A 19,768-nucleotide genomic window follows, 5' to 3' on the forward strand; every position below is an offset into this window, starting at 1 on the left:
TCAAATCATATTCATATTCCATATAGTAAGAATGGTTTCATTCTTTTGAGAACTTTAGTGGTTCGTGGCCCAAATGAGGTCAGACTATATCTTAGCATTTGCTTTGCTTTCTCAACAGCTTTTAGCAAAGGATTCCCACATAGAATATATGCTCCGTCGTTGGGGTTAACATTTGCTGAACATGTTAATGATGGCTTCCAATGAGAATGAATGTTACTTTCCTTGAGCTTGTGTTTGTCATATAATAAGCCATATAGCCTTATAAGAGAAAAGCAGGAGGTCATGATGTGGCAGATAAAGTTTGGGAGGAAAATAGCAAAACAGTTAAAGGGTTAATAGCACAGAATTGGAAGTCAAACTGGATGGGCTGGAATCCTGGTTCTGTCTCTTACCTGCTGTGACTCTGGATAACTGACTTATCCTTCCTGAGACTTAGTTTCTTTATTTGTATAATAAGAGGATTAAATAATCTATTTATTAGAAAAGTACCTGGCCCATGGCAAGTGCTTCCATAGAAGGTGATTCTTTATACTACCCAAAGAAGTCATTTATTCATTTAACATCTATTGTGTACCTAGTATGTGCCAGGAATTGTTAGGCTATGGAGATATGGAGATATGAAGAAGAAATACCACCCCTATTTTCTAAGACTTCAGGGACTTTAGAATTTTGGAAGGGCCTATGATTAGGACTCAATTTCCTCTTTGTGGCTTTCTAACCAATGAGAGATAGCCAGGAGAAGACAACAGGCTGTACTTGGACACCCAATACTTCGATAGCATGGGGCCTCTTATAGAGAGAGATGGGAAAATGGGAAACCTAAAATCCACCTATTGTTCATTTGTAGCCTGAGCAGCTGGGGGAATACTTCCTTCCTGGCAGGGAGGAAGTCCCTGCCAAGATGGGTTTGCTTCATGCAGGCAGCAAGTGGATAAGGAAACATTTGCCCTGGTGAACAAGCAATCCTCAATGGGCATGGAAAGGGTACCTTTCTGAGGTTCAATTAAAATAACTCCACCCAAGTGTGGATGGATCTTGGCCTAATCTCAACATCCTGTAAATGTTTCCTTTTGTAGTCTCACAAATATAGGTATGTGTGCAGTTTTAAACATTTGAAAGAATGGATATTGTGTTAAAGACATCCCCATTCACATTTATTAATGGAGAGGTTGTAGAGCAGGACTGGTGTTTGTTTCATTTATTTAGCACTTGTGACAGGATGGCTCTGGGCCTGGCCAGTGCGAGGGCATTACTTTATTGATTGAATAATGTGATGAAAGGGAACAGTGCTTATGTGTTGAGAGATTATTGCCAGAGACATTTGGCCAACAAAGTGCTGAAAGGAGAGTGGTGTGACACTTTCACTGTGAGCAAGTGATTAGCAGCCAGTTGGAACTGAAATTCAGTATCCTGGGGAAAGTTCCAGTTAATGTTGCAGGTCTGCATTTTTGAAGTCATGCAGAGTTATACATTTTGTTTCCCAAGTGAGCTGATTTTTTTTTAGTCTGAATAATAAAAAATAAACATCTGAAACTACAGTGATAAAAAACAATATATTTGAAATAGCACAAAAGAAAACTGTCCTATTTTATAGAAAAGGGACATGATTTTATTCTCAGGAATCATATATAAAACAGTAAAAAATTTCAAACAATGCATTTATTACATTATTTTATTGTAGTTCTAAAAAAAGCCTCCAACTCTCAGGAATGTTATAGGGTCTATGTGAAGTGGATGTTTGTTCACACATTTATGGGAGAAAATAGACTTGAATGACTCATGAGTGTAATCTGACATTTGTCCTTTGGCCTGTGGAATGATTTGAAGGATAGGTGTTTTTCAATTAAAATACTTTTTCCAATTTTACTGAGAAGTAATTGGCATACATTACTGTATATGAAGAGTGGATATTTTGCAGAGAAAGATGGGGATCTTTAAGAACCTGCTGTCATTGGTATTTACTCTCTGCTTCATGCACATAGTCTGGTCATACTGGGAAAGAATGAATGGAGTATTTGTAGCTCCTTTTGACAACGTGATCTCTAGTCCACCATTTCTGTTCCACAAACACTTAAGAGTATTGTTGATACTTTTCTGTTATTGATTCTTTATCTTTTTTTTTCTTTTCTTCCTGAATTCTTTATTTTCTTTTTCTTCCTTCTCTCTCTTCCTTTATAAATAGTTAAGGCAAGGAAGCTGTCCTGGCTTTAAATCCTGCTTCTGTGATTTTTTATCTTTGTGACCCTGGCAAAACCATTTGGCCTTTCTATGCCTTAGTGTCCTCATTTTTAAAATGGTGATAATAATAGTACCTATACTTCCTCTTTGAGAGGAATAGTGTTTTAAGTGTAGTGTTGTAAGGATACTTTAAGATATTTAACATGTTTACGTTATTGTTGACATATAATAAATGCTATCATATTTCTAAGTTTTTATATAACTAATAAATATACTGGTTTGATTCATACTGACTTAAAAACATTTATTGGCTCCCTAAAACCTGCAAAGTAACACAAAGGATTCAGAGTGCCCTATTATTTGGCTACAGCCTGTCTTATAAAACTTTTTCACAATGTGCTCCAGCAAACTCCATATTCCAATCATTTGGGTCTATTCACCACAGCCTGAATTTGCCATTTTCTGCTTCTCAAAACTACTCACTCAGCCAGAAATGTCCTTATTTCTTCTTTTCTGCCACTCAAAAGCTGAACATCTATGCTTTTATCACTTACCTTAAGAAACTGCAATTACATTAAAATCCCTGTGCTGACTACTAACATTTAATATAGTTGTGAGAAGCTGAATAGTGGCTCCTCTTTCCCAGATACTCATAATCTAATCCCTGGAATCAGCAAATGTTACCTTATTGCAAAGACTGCAGATGAGATTAATTTAAGGATGGTCAGATGGGGAGATTATTTTGGATTATTCATGTGGGTTCAAATGCAATCACAAGTGTGAGAAAAAAGGGAAAATGAGAGAAGAAAATTTCACACAGAAGAGAAGGCAATGTAACCCCTGAAGGAAGAGATTGGAGCAAAGCAACTGCAAGTCAAGGAGTAGCAGCAGCCATCAGGAGCTGGAAGAAGTAAGAACATATTCTCCTCTAGAAATTCCAAAGGGAGAATGGCCTTGCCTACACTTTGATTTTAGCCCTTTGAAAGTTGTTTTGGATTTCTGGCCTCCAGAACTTAAAGAGAATAAATTTATGTTGTTTTAAGGCACTAAGATGTGGTAATTTGTTAAAGCAGCCATAGGAAGCTAGATCAATGCTGTTGTGGTCTAGTATTTTATTTCAGTCATTTTTTCTTTATTTTTAAATTTAGAAACAGTAAAATTCACTGTTTTTGATGTACATTTCTATGGGTTTTGACAAACCTGTAGACTTGTAATCATCACTATAATCAACAAATTGGACTGTTGAGAAAGAGCAAAACTGGAGGCATCAAACTTCCTTTGTAACTTCAAACTATATTACAAAGCTATAGTAATCAACACAGAATGGAACTAGCATAAAAACAGATACATGAACAGAATAGAGAGCCCAGAAGTAAACCCATGCATATATGATCAATTTATGACAAAGGAATCAAGAATATACAATGGGTAAAGGACAGTCTCTTTAATAAATGGTACTAGGAAAGCTGGACAGCCTCATGCAGAAGAATAGAACTGGGCTATGATCTTACACTGTACAACATATTCAACTCAAAATACATTAAAGATTTGAATGTAAAATCTGAAACCATAAAACTCCTAGAAGAAAATAGAGGAGTAAGCTCCTATTACACCTAGCTAAATATATAGGAGTGGAATTTCTGGGCTGTATGGTAAGTGTATGTTTAACTTTATAAGAAGCTATCAACTGTTTTCTAAAGTGGATATACTATTTTGCATTCACACCAACGATGTTTGAGAGTGCCTATTATTCTACATCCTTTCCAGTACTTGGTATTGCCATTTAAAAATATTTTTGTATTTTAGTTTAGTTATTCTGATTCTTGTATAGTGGTATCTCATTGTGGTTTTTATTCACATTTCCCTAATGACTAATCATGCTAAGCATATTTTTCATGTGCTTGTTTTCCATCCATACATATTATTTTATGAGATGTTTGTTGAAACATTTTCAACTGTTTTAATTGGGTTGTTTTCTTAATTTTGAGTTTTGAGAACCCTTTATATATTTTGACACAGACCTTTGTCAGTGATTTGCAAAAATTCTCTCTTGGTCGGATTTTCCCCATTGACTTGAATGTCTTTTGTAGAGCAAGTTGTAATTCTGATCAATCCCAATTTATATATATTTTTTCTTTTCAGATCATGGTTTTGGTGTCATGCCTAAGAACTCATTGCCTAACCCAAGTTCACAAAGATTTTCTCCCACATTTTCTTTTAAAAGTTTTATAGGTAGCATTTCCCATGTAAGTTTATTTTTTATATTGAATAGGTTTTTGTATAAGATGTGAAGTGTATGTTGAGGCTTTTGTTTTATTTGGTATTTGCATGTTGATGCCCATTTGCTCCAATTGTTGAGACTATCCTTTCTCCATTGAATTGCCTGTGTGCTCGTTTGTCAAAAATAAATTGCCCTATTTGTGTGGATCTATATCTGGACTCTGTTCTTTTCTGTGAATCTATATATCCATCTTTTTGCCAAAAGCAAACTGTCTTGATTTCTTTATCTTTACAGTAAGTCTTAGAATCAGACTGTTATTTGATTATTCCTCTACCTTTGTTCTTTTTCCAGATTGTTTTGACTATTCTAGTTCCTCTGCTTTGCACATACATTTTTAAATTAGTGTGTTGATATCTATAAAAGAGCCTGCTGGAGTTTTGACTTGGGTTTCATTGAATCTATGGATCAATTTGGGAGGAGTTGACATTTAACAATATTTCTTCTTCCCGAACTTGTTTTTTAACTTCAAATAAGTCAGGATTTTAAATTATTTTTATAGTTAAAAACTATCTAGATATTTCTACATTTTTCTAATTATTTGTCCACCATTTTCTCCTATATATTATTCTTTGCTTCTCTATTAAATATCCTTGCTTCTGAAGTACATTCTTCCATGGGAGTGTCAGCAAGCAAAAGTCTCTAATTCTAATATTTGTGAGAGATATCTTTCTTTCATCCCCATTTTTACCTAATAACTTAGCTAATATAAAATTGCAGGATAATTTTTCTTTTATGCATTGGTAATATCATATCCGAGTCTTCTATCATCTAAGCCTCACAGTTTTCTCTATCCTTTTTTCTCTGCTTTGTTTTTGGTGTTCTGCATTGTCATCATCATGTATCTAGATATAATTTAAATTTTTTTCTCTTGTTTAGGAATCATGATTCAAGAATTTGTGGATTTATGTCTTTAATTAATTCTGGGAAATTCTTGGTCATTATTTCTTCATTTATTGCTTCACCCTCTTTCTCTATATTATTTTAGAAGATTGTGTAGGTGCATGTGTATGTGTGTATACATATGCATGTGTAGTTTTAACCTCTCATATTTTCTTTATACAGGATTGTCTGGGCAATTCCTTCAGATACCTTTTTCAATTTACTAATTCTTTTGTCATTTCATCTGTTTCTATCCTATCCATTATTTTTATTTTATTATAGTTTTCATTTCTGGAGTGTCTCTTGGTTATTTAAAAAGCTGATTGTTCATTTTGCATATTGTTTTGTTCTTAGGGATTTTCATTCATTCATTTTTTTGTCATTATTTTGTGCTAATTTTTTTCAAATATTTTTAGACTGCTGTATTGTATAAATTTTCTATGGGTTCTTTTCCTGTTGTGTAATCCATCTGCTGACTGATTCATATGACTTTTCTCCAGGTGAATTTTATAACTTTTCTTTGGGAGATAATAATTGGGAAAGCTTTTTCAGTTGTTGGGGTATCATCTCTATGAGATCAGTTTTTATGTAGTTTTCTATTCTTTGATCCCCAAATATCTGCACAAAGCCAAGGTCTGTGGTTTTGATATCTCAGAGGAGATTTTGTTTTCTTCCACATACCCTATACAGAGAGTAGATTTTTTTTTCTACCTCATCATTTCTACCTTACCCCCTATCCTTTCTTCCATAGATCCCCAGCATTGCATCAGCTCCCATGGTGACTCCTCTTTGTTTACAGACCTAAGCATTTTCCTTCATTTTGTTTACAAGCTCAGGTATTTATTTCAAACATTTTGTTGTTGTTAAATGCTTATGTATTGTTAATTCTTGAGAGAGGTGAACTTTACTGTTAGCATGGTCTTCCACCTTGCTTGAAGAAATCTTGTAGTTTATTATTTACTTGTCTACCCTACTCTACCTCTTCTTCACCATAAATGCCATTTCTTATTTTTTCTTCCATAATAAGTGTAGTATTTATGTGTAGTAGATGCCAAAAATTGCTTGTGGAAGGAATGAATGGTAATGAAGTGTGTTTTTCAGGATTCTCTGGTAGAATGGAGGGTAAGTTATTTCTAGAACTGTAGGATAAACATAAGAGTAAATATATCATTTTGTTGAGGTTAAATTCTGTTTGTCTCCCCAGATTCATTCTCTCTGCCCTTTTCTGCCCTGCTCTGAGTTCTGAGGAGGCTAACCTCCATGACTGAGTCATCTAGGCTCCCTGGTTCTCTGGCTCCACCAATGTTAGATTAATGAGAAACACCAGTAGAACAATAAAAAACAAGAAAAGAAACAGGTTAGAGCAGGGTTTCTCAAAGTTTAATATACATACCAATTACCTGGGGATCTTTTTGAAATGAAAATTCGGATTCATTAGGTCTGAGGTGGGGTCCATGATTCACCATTTCTGCCCAACTCCAAGGTCATTGCTGTTGGTTTTCTGAGGACCACTCTATAAGTAGCACTGGTTAAAGTATTTTTTTCTTATTCTCTCCTTTCCTTGGGTACCTGCATTCTGGCACTGGCTGCATCCATCCCTCTTTGATAGTTGCTCTTTCCTTTGGCTATACATTAAAATCATCTATACAGTTTTTGAAAACCTGATGCCCTGGCTATATCCCAGATTCTCTGGGATTAAATCAGAATCTCTGGGGGTGGGACCTAGGTGTCAGTAATTTTAAAGCTCCCGTGTGCAGCCACGTTTGAGAATAATGGATGGATCTTTGACTAGAGCTTTCTGTTGGGTGGCACCTCTTTCATGGCTACAACTCTCCAAAGGCTATTATAACTCTGTTTCCCTCACTCCTTGCCCCCTTCGGGTCAATGTCTAGTAGTGGCTTCTGTTTTTTGAGTAGCTTCTAGTTACTGAGTGTTTCAATATCCTATTTTGGTTCCCTGAACCCTATTGTCTAGAAACAGTGCTTTTAATGTTATTTTTAAACTCCCTACTCTCTCCTGCTAAGATTCTGTTGATATACTAAGATAAGAAATTTGATTTTTGTTTTGTAAGTAATTGGGAAACTAGTGTAATCTTAGGAATAGTGAGTGTCAAATTCAGAATTAGGGATTAGTTATTGCTTCCAAATGAAACTTCATTTCACATACTTTAAATTAGAAGTATTGAATTTTACTATAAGGTGCCAAGCTCAAGCTTTTTTGATGTAACCATTCTGCTAACAGTATGATTTAGGCTAATGCTAACTTTCTTTGAAATTACAAAAAGAATAATTCAGTTTCTAATGATATTGTTCTTTAGCCATGATGTAGCCATAATTTAACCTGTAGATCAGATTGATTTCTTCCTTATTAGGATTTTCTTGAACTTTCACCTCTACTTAAAAGCTGACCCAAGTTGCAGTGCTATTGGTATCTTGTTTTTCTTTGGAAGGTATTGGCAATTCCATCACTTTGTGACCCATTTACAGTGTCGTCACTTGAAATAGTGAATTTGAATTTATCTTTTCTTAAGTATTCTCCATTTCCTTAGAATTCACATTTAAAGAACTCCCTGGATATTCCAACTAAATTGCCATTTTTAAGAGGCTCTCCATCTCAATTTCTCAACTCTCTACTAATAATCCTGCCTTTAATCCTAGCAAAGGACTTTTCCCTACAAAAGACCCCTAAATCATCATCATTCCCTAGGAGAAAATTATTCTCTAATCTTCTTCTCAATTTCTTGTAAACATTGGGTCTCTGACCTCTACCCAGAGAGCCGTTAGCCTTTGTCTCTTCTTCCATATGAATGGGCTTTTGCAATCAGACTTGAGTGTAATCTTGAACTGAACTCAAGTGAATAAGTGATTTCTACCCTGCTGTTGTATCACAACTCTGTAGTGGAAAAAAAGGTTTGTAATTTGTTTCACTACTGAGAATAGGGCAAGGGTTCACTGCTACTAATCCTACTGTAGAGCTCTGCCCATTTTTAAGATGGGAGTAAAAAAAATCAACGTAAGAAAGTGGCTTTTGAATGAAGCTGTTTTGTAGCCTCAGCTACAGATTTAGATGCCCCAGTTCACCCATTTGGGAATATTCTCTTGCTATAATTTCCTCCTTTCTTTTCATAAGAGTGGAGAGACAAGGAGGGTCAATTAGAAGTTTGGCTGTAACATGATGGCAAATAATCATGTTAGCAGGTAACTTCTCTTTTCTGTGATAGAATTGCTTTGAGAATATTTCAGAAAATATTTTATTGGGGCATCCCAGAAAAAGAGATATGTATAAGACATATCTTTCCCATGCCTTTTTGGAGCTATTTATTCTTAAAGTATCTGCTTGCCACCATATAGATGCAATCTGAGAGAATGAAAAATTAAGAACAGTGCGCACTGTGAAAGAAAATGAGCTTCTTAGGCATTAGTGGACTTGTAAATATGTGGATTTTTTTGTGGGTTAATTCAAGTGGTAATAAAAAAAGATAAGAGAATTTATCTGAATGTCTTTATTCTTATACTCATCAACCAAATTCTGCACATTAGTTCAGAAATAAAGAACCTTTAACCAATTATAAACACCTCTATTCTAATTACTTAGATTGAAGTACTTCTAAGGATTATATCTAGGCATGCAGTTATTGAAATGAATGCTTTTGTAAGGGTTTTTTTTCTACAATGTTTTCAAATTTTTTCCTTTTAAAAAAAACTTAGAAATGCTTCAGGTTTTTTGAGATGTTCTTACAGCTATTTAGGGTCAACAGATTGATGAGTAACATGCTAATGGATCACCTGGTTCCCCAATTTGTCCTTCATATTCTGTGATGCAGTTCCAGATTTCTAAGAGAACAGTGAAAATACACTCACACCAACCACCCCTAATAAAGGAAGCCCAAGAAGGCAGCACAAATTCCAAACAACCATCCATACAAATCCATTGGCTTTGGAATGATGTCTGCTCTCTTAATTAAGTTTTGCTAGAAACCACTATTAAGAGCAGCTTGCCAAGGAAAGATGAAGCAATTGGTTCAAAATAAAAGAAATTAAGAGAAATGACAACTAAATGCAACGTATGATGTAAGATGTTTTTGGCTATAAAAACATTATTATTGGAATACTTGGCTAACCTATTATTGTATGTTTTGTAAGTTTTCTAGAAAGGAAATATTTTTAATTCCATGATTTATTATTGAAAAGCCAGTCAATTCATCAAACAAGCCAGATGATACAGACTTCTATGTTCCATGTAAACAAGTCATAGAAATGCAGATTCCCAGAGCAATAGTCACAGTCACATTTATTTTCTGAGGTAATATTTTAGAAAGGGGCATGTGTGATAAAGAAAATGAAGGAGTTTTGACTATGGAATGGAAGTAATGATATTTACCTTATTCAAAAGTGATAGTGAGAATTGAATAAGCCTACCATATTTGAAGCTCAAAGAATAGTGGTTAGCAGGTAGTAAGTTCCCAGTGATTGTTAACAATAGCAGTGCTAACAATAATTATTCCTTTTTTTGGCTATTATTGCTTTGAGACTTACTATCTCAATTTTAAATTGTTTTTATTTTAAGTAACAGATTCTTTGAGAAACAAATGAACACTGCCAATGAATTCAACTTCATGAGAGTTTTTGGCTGTAAACATTATTACTTTAAGTTCTTAGATGAAAATTTGACTTTCTATGCATTACCTGCTCGCACCTTTTGACCACCATATGGATACCAAGTCCAACAGCAAAATTTAAAATTTTGAAGGACAGCACAGTGTAATGTGGCACTTATCAAATTGTGGATCATGTAACAATTATGGGTTATGAGACCAATAGAGTGGAGTTGCAATCATAATTTTGAGGACATGAACTATAATAGAATAGGATGCATAAAATCAAAGTACATGGTATGTATAAAGGTGAAGTATTGTTTCCTGAAGCTTTGTTTCCATAACATGTGTGTTGAGGTATATATAAAATGTATTTCTCACTGAGTTTTGGTCATTGGTATGCTGAAAAAACATAGGTTCCCTAGCAAGGAGATTGGGCTCCACATATCTAACTCATTGGCCTGTTATCTGGAAAAGAGCATTTAACTGCCTATAAGGTACTAGGAATTCAGAACAATGTCCCTTCTTTCCTACATCTGCCCACAGGCTCCCTTTGTCCCTTCCCCATGTGGACATGAACTTACGAAACCACAGAATAAAGAGGCACTGAAATTAGCAAACAAAATATCTTCAAATGAACAGATACAATGGTTTTAGATATTATATATTCATGTAAGATTGAAACACCAGGAGCATATTGAGTGATCTGGGTCCTGAAGCAAGGAAAATCAGTTATATTTAAACTACAATAAATAGTATCTCCCTTGTTCTTCATAGCTAAGAAATTGCTCTGGCCTTACTCTTCAAACAACAGGTATTTGGTTAGAACCATTGATTGCCATCAGTTTGGTTACCTCAGCAGAACAACGCACCATCCATTACAAATGGGTGCTGTGAAGGCAGTGGGCCACTTGGCCCACTGAGCAGCCGGCTGATTGAGCATATCAAATGCCACCTGGCTATGTGCACTGAGGCCATTGAGTCACATAGACTCCTCCTGTCAGAGGTGAAGGAGGAGGACAAGGGGATAAGTGCATTATCACACGGTGACCATCACAGTCCACAGAGAGTCCGCATCACCACAGGAAGAGATCCTTTGTTTTCCTCGAAGTCCCATGCTTTTATTCAGTATTACTCACCTTAACTCCTTATTTACTGTGCGGAATGCTCCTGTGAATCCCAGGGAGAAGAAAAAAAAATGTATTCCATTTCATTGACACAATATTAAACAAAAAAAGAGGCTGCTTCTCCTCTTTCCTTTCTTCTCTCCCCACTTCCTTTTCCTCTTCCTTTTCCCTCCCTCTCCTCTTTCATTTCTTCCATAAAACTTGTATTTTTTTGCCATAACCTAGAGAAACTGCTGAGTTAGTCAAGACAGTAAATTGAAGGAGGCCCTTTTACCTCTAGAAAAATCTGAGAGCATCCTTCTGCCACTGAGCCGGCACCCATGGCAGGATGAGTGCTACTGTTAAGGGGAAGGCAGGAAAGTACATTATCACTTCAGAGCTGTCATTAGCAGAGGGTTTCACTGTGAACTACAGCATTCAGAGAAAACAGGCAGGAGGGAAAAGGGGAGGGGGGCAGCTGGGGAGGGAGGGAAATAAAAAGCAAGATTTTTAGTTGCTTAAGAGGCAGACCAGAATGTTGGTGATGTTAATAGTAGAGGAATTCAGTATGAACACAAAGTGTAATACTGCTTCCTTTTTTTAAAGGTGATTAAGATAGACACCTCTTCTGTTATCCTGTAGGTACATATTTGGAAAAATACAGGCTTAGCCACACCTGGAAGCTTCAGCTAATCAATTTATGTGCATCCTAAACCTGTCAGGACAAGGTCCCTATTTAGTTTATAAACTTAAAGATGTTTATTTTGATTCACTGAAATCCCAAAGAGGTCATTTCATTTCATTTCATTTCATTTCATTTCATTTCATTTCATTTCATTTCATTTCTTCTTGCTGCTTGTTGAAGAAATTCACTTTAAGACTTTTTATAAATTTTAAAATTGATTTAAATAAATCATTTATCTAATAACTTAAATTATAGCTATAAAGTGGCTAAAGATGTGAGACTGCTTCAAACTTCTTAGTTCACTGCCAAGTGCTGTGTTTAAGTATTATCATCACCATGTTATAATGGGAGAATATTGCTGTAGGCAAAGAGTCAATGTTCAGAATTTGGGGTTTTGCTTTCTTCATCCCATATACCCGGATTGCTTAGCACAGACACTAAGCTCCTAACTGTAGTAGTTATAATCATTTTTATCTGTTTCTTAGAAGTCTGTGTTCTATCTGGATTCTGTTGTGCAGCATATCGGATAAGCAGATCCCTAATGAGTTTAAAGTCGGCTAGTTAGTTCCTGGATGTGTAGCAGGCGCTTGCTAATCCAGTTATAGGTAGCAGGTTACTCATTCTTCCCCTTTCTATCTTCCACTCTGCCTCTACTAAGGCTTCTAATTTTACTGTTGAACCATCTACCTTTTAGCAATAGAGAAATCATTATTATTATTTTTTTAAATCAACAGTGGTAAGAGTAATTCTAAGCAAATTCTAAGTAATTCTAAGTAAGCAGTGTTACAAAAAAAAGCAAACACTATGAAATAGCTGTTCTACTGTTCCCTACAGGACCATCTATTTTCCCAACAAAAAAATCTAGTGCTTCCCTGAGTTATTTTTTAAAGGGCTCAAGCAGTCTTTCAGATAATCAGACTTCATTGCTGTGAAATTTCATCAAAGTGTACTCAATCCTTAAACTCATATCTGGGTCCATTTTGCCAATCAGATAAAACTTCCTAGGCTTTTTCCTAGAGGCATGAGGGTTAACTTGATCTTATTGCATTGCAAAAGATTTTGTGCTACAAACCATTTTTCTTATAAGCTATTTGTTGTGATAGGAGAATTCCAGACAGGCTCCTTGTTAGAATAGATTTAGGGTGGGACAGCTTGCTCTGCTTTGTCACTTTGATGAAATGAAAATTCCTAGACATTCTTACAAGTTAACTGCAGAAACAATGAAGAGGCAAGAAATGATTTTAGCAAAAAAGAAATTAGCATCTTAGTAAGAAAAAATGTTATTTCTCATGAACAGACCAACAAATAAAATTAAAAAAAAAAAAGGAAAAAAGAAAACAACCCCCAGGAAACTCCTAATTGGAAGCACTGAGTTCATTTGTTTTAAGACTATCACTTGCTTCTTTTCTTTTTTTGGGCATAGAGGTTGAAGCCAACTGATTCCTGTCTTTTCTCTTTTGTAAAGGTCAGCCACCCAACGCATGCCTATTCGTGTCACACCACACAAACAGCCTTTGCGTCAAAAAAGCACTAGGTGGTGCCCATTTTCTTTGCCGGTGAAAGAGCTAGCTTTTCCCCAAGGGAGTCACTCCAGGGAAGTTCATCAGCCCCCAGCCCCACACAGTGTGGTCTCCTCCTCTAACAGATGACCAGAAACATGGTGTCACATTCTGTTATTTCCCTAAAGCATCCTGGGGCTTGCCTGTTTTAGGACAGAGATTTAGTTTGGGAAGACAGTGTTTTTAAATGCGAAGGTAGGAGTGGAAGGTTGGTAGTGGAAAAAGCTTTAAATATTCCCTTTGAAATGAAAGATAAGAGGAATAAAGGCTGCAACCCTGCCATCTGTGTCTGTAAAAAAGTCATGGTATATAGTATCTTTGCCAAGGCTTTCCTTTTGCCAAATCATCCAGATAATGTAATCGATGTACTAGTTTAATTTTACCCCTTTTTACCAATAATCAAACTGTAAAAATAATAAAAGAAAATAAAGGTTCATCTTAAATTTCAATTTGCCTCCTCATGAAAATAATTCTTCGTCAAATGAAATATGGTTAAACTGAAGATTTTGCATGATCTGTTCAACCCCGTATCTACTATTTGAAGAGGTGGCTTTCTACGCTGAGTTTGTTCCTTAAAAATAAATCTTATTAGGCACGCTTAACAGATTGTTCCTTTGTGTGCAAGGAGAGCAAATAACTGGCTAAGAAGATGTTTTCTTCAGGATAATTTTATCCAGGCAATATGCCCTTCAGATTTGTTTTAGAATTTAGAAACATTTAGAAAGCATTTGTTCTGGCAGCAGCAATTCAGGCACAATCATACTATTGCCACAGAGTGTGAAAAGAAGAAAAGATTTTTCCTAGTCGATTTTTTCCTCTTTCAAATAGGTGAAGCAATTGTCTATCTATGACCTACTCTCTGAAATTTGGCTGCCTGGGGTTAGTTTGTTCAAATGTTTACTTTGTTGTAAGAACATAGGAAAATAGTTTTTTGAATGCCCAGAAGTAGACTCTTGCAGTAAAACCCTAATCTTGTTCCTTAGTTGGTGAACCATACTCCAAAATAAAGGGGAAATAAAGACTATTAGTAGTTTTATAAAGTTGAACTAAGAAAAAAGCCTTATTATGAAACTACGAGAATTATTTCTGTGCTCTGGCTGCCCTGTCATATGTCATGACATGTGGCAGGTTGACTGCTCATTAATTCTATTTATATCAGTATGATAATCCACCCCACTGAGTACACATGTGTTAAAATATTCATAAATTATGTTTATTGTGAACAAATATACACTAAATGCCAAAAGAAGACCATTATTTAAAGACAAAACTAGTCAACAATCAAACAAGCATAGCCTTTTTCCTGTCAGTCCACTACATTATGTTTTATCAAATTTACATTAATTGCCTCTCCTTCCGGTGCTTCGCAGGGAATGTTTATCTTTTGTTTTCAAACTGTGTGCAAGAAATAGATCTCATTGAAAGGAACAGACTTGGAAAACAAAAGATGTTACATTTAATTTTTCCCCATTTTTACGTGTCACTTCCTTCTAATGACAAATGCACTTCTGGTCTCCAAAATTGTTAAAAACATGTCATTTGAACCCTATTGCAGACTTGAATTGAATTTGAGGGTGCTGGGTGTTTGATGAAATCATGGTCCAAATTAGATAAAGTAGGTAATTTCTTGATAAAAGGCTGAACAACTTTAAGTTTATGCAGATCTTGCAAACAAATACACAAAGGATGGTTAAGAAAATCTAGAACATTGAGAATTGAAGCCAATAATTAAAATATGCTGTAGCACACTGTATTTTAGAACGTATTACTTCCAAGGGAAACAATCCTGAACTGCTACTCTATTTTGAGTGATTTCAGGAAGTTGAAAAAGTTGAGGTGATTATTCTTTTTATAAGCTGCCTGCGCAGTTACAGGTCACAGTTGAAAAGTTTGAATTCCTTGTCAAAATCCAAAGTGGTTTTAGCTCATATATATTGCCTAACTTACCCAATTCATCATATTCTGAATTAATGCCATGAAAACATCCAGGATTATTAATTATTAAGACCACACTTTAAGTATGACTAAAATACCACTCATTTAAAAAAGTGAACTAAATAGTCTATTTGCAACACTCTCTAGGAAGTTGTAAATTTTCAAAACTTTAATTATACTTAGAGGGACAATTTCTTTCTGGAGAGAAATGACAAATGGTGAGTAAAACAAAGTAGGAAATCCTGATTTTATTTCATTGTTATTGCATGTTTCCTTTAGAGAGAGCAGAGAAGGACACAACAGTGAAAATGAAATACTTTTCTCATGTTGCCAACACTTGGCTGCAGAAGTGAATCATCTCCCTTGAACTGCATGTTAACTTCAGGTAAGATTTTCATTTCTTTTTGTTGTTGTTAATTTCAGCTTTATTGAAGTATAATTGACAAATAAAATTGTAAGATAAAGTGTACATAATGGTGATTTGATGATATATGTATGCATTGTGAAAGGATTTCCCCCCACCTAGTTAACCAACACATACATTGCCTCACATATTTATTTTTTTTTGTATGTGTTTGAGAACATTTAAGTTCTCTCTTAGCAAATTTTCAGTATAACACAGTGTCATCTATAGTCATCATGTTTTACATTAGATCTTCAGACCTTGTCCATTTAGAGCTGAAAGTTAGCACCCTTTTACCAACCTCTCCCTATTCCCCCCTCCACCCTCCATCCATTTTTGTACTCTTTGTTTCTATGAGTATGGCTTTTCAAAATTTAAATATTACTTTTTGTGCATTCTACAAAGAGGTAAGATTTTCTATACAGTGATACTTCACAGAATGTTTCACTTTCCACTTTCCTTGGAAGAAGAATTTCTTTATTTATAATCCCTTTAAAGAAATTTATAGATATGGAAATCTATCTTAAAGAAATAATTCAAAATGTGGAAGAAGCCATAAGTAAAAAAAGTTGCCTTCATGGTATTTATAATAACAAATATTGGTAGGTATTTTAATATCTAAAAATGGAAGCATGGTTAGAAAAATGATAACACTTGATGAAATATTATGCAGTCAATAAAAATTATGGGCACATAGCAGGGGAATTCTGTAATAAAATAATAAGTGAGTTAAAGTCAGAATACAAAAGTAGGGTATACAATGATTATAATAATTTTAGGACATGCAAATAAACACTAAAAGAAGATACACAAAAATGCAAATCATCATGTTAAGGAGTGAAACTGACTTTTTGTCCTGTTTTCAAACTTACATTATGCTGTCTAAGATAAAATAAAATACATTTTAAAATTTCAAAGAAATTATTTATTTAGAAGAAGTTAGTAGTGAATTTACATTTTTTTCTTTAGTATCATAAATAATCACGACAGATGTTTGAGGAGAAAAATTAGACAACTCTCACTCCCAAAAGTGAACTTGGAAACTGGTATTCCAATGTGTGGTTTTTTACAGTCAAACCGAATTTGTTTTTTACTGAATTACCATGCACATATATTGTATTAGAATCCCCTCATTTTAAAATATTTCCCTGCTTATTATATTCAGCTTCAAACCACTGTCTTTTCAGCTATCAGTTCTCAAAAACCCTGAACAACCATTTCAGAAGAACAAAACGAAATATAAAACACATATCAGAACACCACCCAAACCTCTTATGAAGCTCCCTGCAAAGTTTGAGATTTACTTTCATGTGAATCTTGGCCTCTGTACAGCACTGCTACACAATCATTTTCATTTGAGATTTGAACATATTGGAAGAACTATAGCCTTCCTTCCTTTTATTCTGTCATTTCCCCCCCTGGAAGTGATGGGCATATGGCAGGCACCCTCCCTGGATTCTCAAACAACAGGAGGGACCTGATTTCAATTCCTACATCCTGTCATCAGTGACTCTCGGGATTTTTTGTTCTTGCAAGGCTAAAGATGTGATTCGAATTTGCCATACAGACAGAGCTTAATGCGATGCCATTTTTACCACTGGAGCCCTCAATCAGTTAATTAAACATGATATAAATCACCGTGTGTATTTGTAAAGTAAGATTAATATGGCAAAGTCAAAGTAAATGAGGGATTGTCCCTATCCTAGGAGTGTGAATCACACATAGGAAGATCACACTTTTGGAAACACAATACTTTTGAGCAGGTTTTGTTGGTTTAATCCCTCAGACTTCTTTGTGCAACTCGAAACCTGGTGCTGTCATCTTTAGCCAAAATTTCAGCTGTAACTTCCTCAGCTTTCACCCCATTAATGAAATCAGCATTCACAATACTTAAGAAAGATCAAACCTTTCAGTGGACCACAGGCCAGCCACTTACCACCTGGGACAGCAGAAACATGTTTAATAAATATATCATTTTGCTTTAATATGATGAATTTCCCCAGTCTTACCTCCCACCCCCGCTTCTTTTTTTCTTTTCTGGGGAGCTAAGGGCTACCCCTAAGCTGCACATTCCATCACTGTGGTCAGGTTTATAGCCTTAATAAAAGGATTTTCCCCTTTCACGTGCTAGGGAACCTTGTTAAGCCAGAGCAATTATAGAAACACAAGATAGGTGCTCTGCAAAGATCAAAGCTCACCTAGAGACAGCTCTGTAGGAATTTGGAGCGCTCTTTGAAAAGCGCTCAGTTTACAAAGTATCGAGGTATTAAACCCCAGGAATAAAAAAAAAGAGTGTAGTTTCAAATAATGTTTAAAGTCTGACAGTGGTTAATGTGGGACCTCCTTCAGCCACTCGGTGTATTATTCCTAATATCTATTCACGGCATATCTATAATAGCTCCAAAGGAACCATTATGCTTAGAAGACATACGCATATGATGGATCCTTAATACCAAATACATTACCTACTCAGTAGGTACATTTTAACTTCAATATCCTAGCTCAGGGGAAGGGTGTGAAAATGGCCTGTAAATTTCTTTAGAAGGAAAAAAAAAATGCAGCGTGGCTGGGTCTTATACTTTGTGACTCACTCAGTGGGATCCCTGGAGGCTGTGCAAGGTGACAACAACACTCACCCTTTGGAGTTACTGCATAACTCACCCAACTGCAATTGGGTGTTGACGCTCCCAGTCTTAGGTGTTGTAATATCTCCTCTCTAGATTGCATCGTGTGTGTGTACACGTACGTACGTACGTACGTGTACACACACACACACACACACACACACCCCGCCCCCATGCTTGTACATTCCTTTTCAGAATAACATTGATAAGCCCTGAGTGGTTTAAACATAACCCTGTGGCTATGAGAGCTTTCAGGTGACAAAGGATTTGGAGATTTCTTTTTCTATTTGGCTCTCTGCAAGCCAAATGATTTCTTTTGTGTGCAGCATCTTAGTAAGACAGAGCCATGTAAATGGGCTCAGCCTGGGATTTTGAATTCCATGCTTCACTTTAGGAAAATGAGTTATTTAAAAGGCAGTTATTGCCAGGAACATTTTGATACCAATTTAGAGAACCCCATTTGGGGTTTTTGGTGTCCAGTAGTTTTAGCTTTGAAAAATGCAGATATTAAATGTAAAACTCTCTTTTTACATCAGCATATCCATTTTCAAGAGAACATTCTAATGATAAAAATAAGAGCTGATATTTATTGACTGCCTGTTATGTGCCAGGCTCTATGCCAAGCAAGTTACATGGAATATCTTTTTTAATCTTCATGAAAACTCTACCAGGTAGGTTCTATTATTATATTTATTTTATACACAAGGAGACTGTGGCACAGAGGGAATGTATAATTTTCTGAAGATCATACAGCTAGTAAAAGGTGAAGATGTGATTTTGATCTGGGTTACAAGACTCTAGAAGCCAAACTTTTACAGCTTCTTACTATCTGTTTTGAGGTTTATTTTCTGCTGTGACCTACAGTTTCTATTATAATTTCTTTTTATTTAGCAGTAACTTTTAGGAGTTGAAATTAAAGTTTAGAGAGTTGGTTTTTTTTTTCCAGATTAACTTTCTGCTTTTAATTTTGGTGTTAAATGGATAGTATAACTTCAAGTTTTGTGTTACTCATAATTTATTTTGGGAAATGACACACATCAAGATAAGCTAGGAGAGTTTCATGATAGTGAGCAACTTCGTGTGTGTGTATGTGTCTGTGTGTGCACACACATGCCTTGGAATCAACATTTCACAGTTCACCTAAGAAAATGTCATTATTGAAAGTAAAAACATTGAATTGTCTTGTTTGCCTTCTCTTTAGATAAAGTCTTTCATTTGACTAACCCAAGCTTCTGGCATTTTATCTAATGATGAAGATTGTTCCAGGTTTGGAAGTATTATGTTGCAATCTTAGTCAGATAGGCCTGAATTAGAATCTTAGATTCACCAATATTTGGTTCTGTAATCTTGAGTAACCTGGTAAATTCTATTAGGGTCAGCACACTATCATTGGTGAAATGAGAAAAATAATACCAATCATACATTGTTATGAGAACTAATATGGATAGCATATTTAATTCATATATACACATATATGTATATATAACACCTAGCTGAGGTCTATGGTGATTAAAGAAATGTTAC

General features: G+C 35.3%; 1 long non-coding RNA gene across 1 annotated transcript in view; it reads left to right on the forward strand.

Moving 5' to 3' along the window:
- Positions 1-19,768, forward strand: part of LOC118973103 (uncharacterized) — a 186,897-nt gene that overhangs the window by 50,911 nt on the left and 116,218 nt on the right. Inside the window, exon 3 of the long non-coding RNA XR_005062336.2 lies at positions 15,497-15,602. This is a non-coding gene — a long non-coding RNA (uncharacterized lncRNA). The remainder of the gene's footprint in view (positions 1-15,496; positions 15,603-19,768) is intronic.

This window comes from Manis javanica, chromosome 1 (assembly GCF_040802235.1).
Source record: "Manis javanica isolate MJ-LG chromosome 1, MJ_LKY, whole genome shotgun sequence".
NCBI classification, from domain to species: Eukaryota; Metazoa; Chordata; class Mammalia; order Pholidota; family Manidae; genus Manis; species Manis javanica.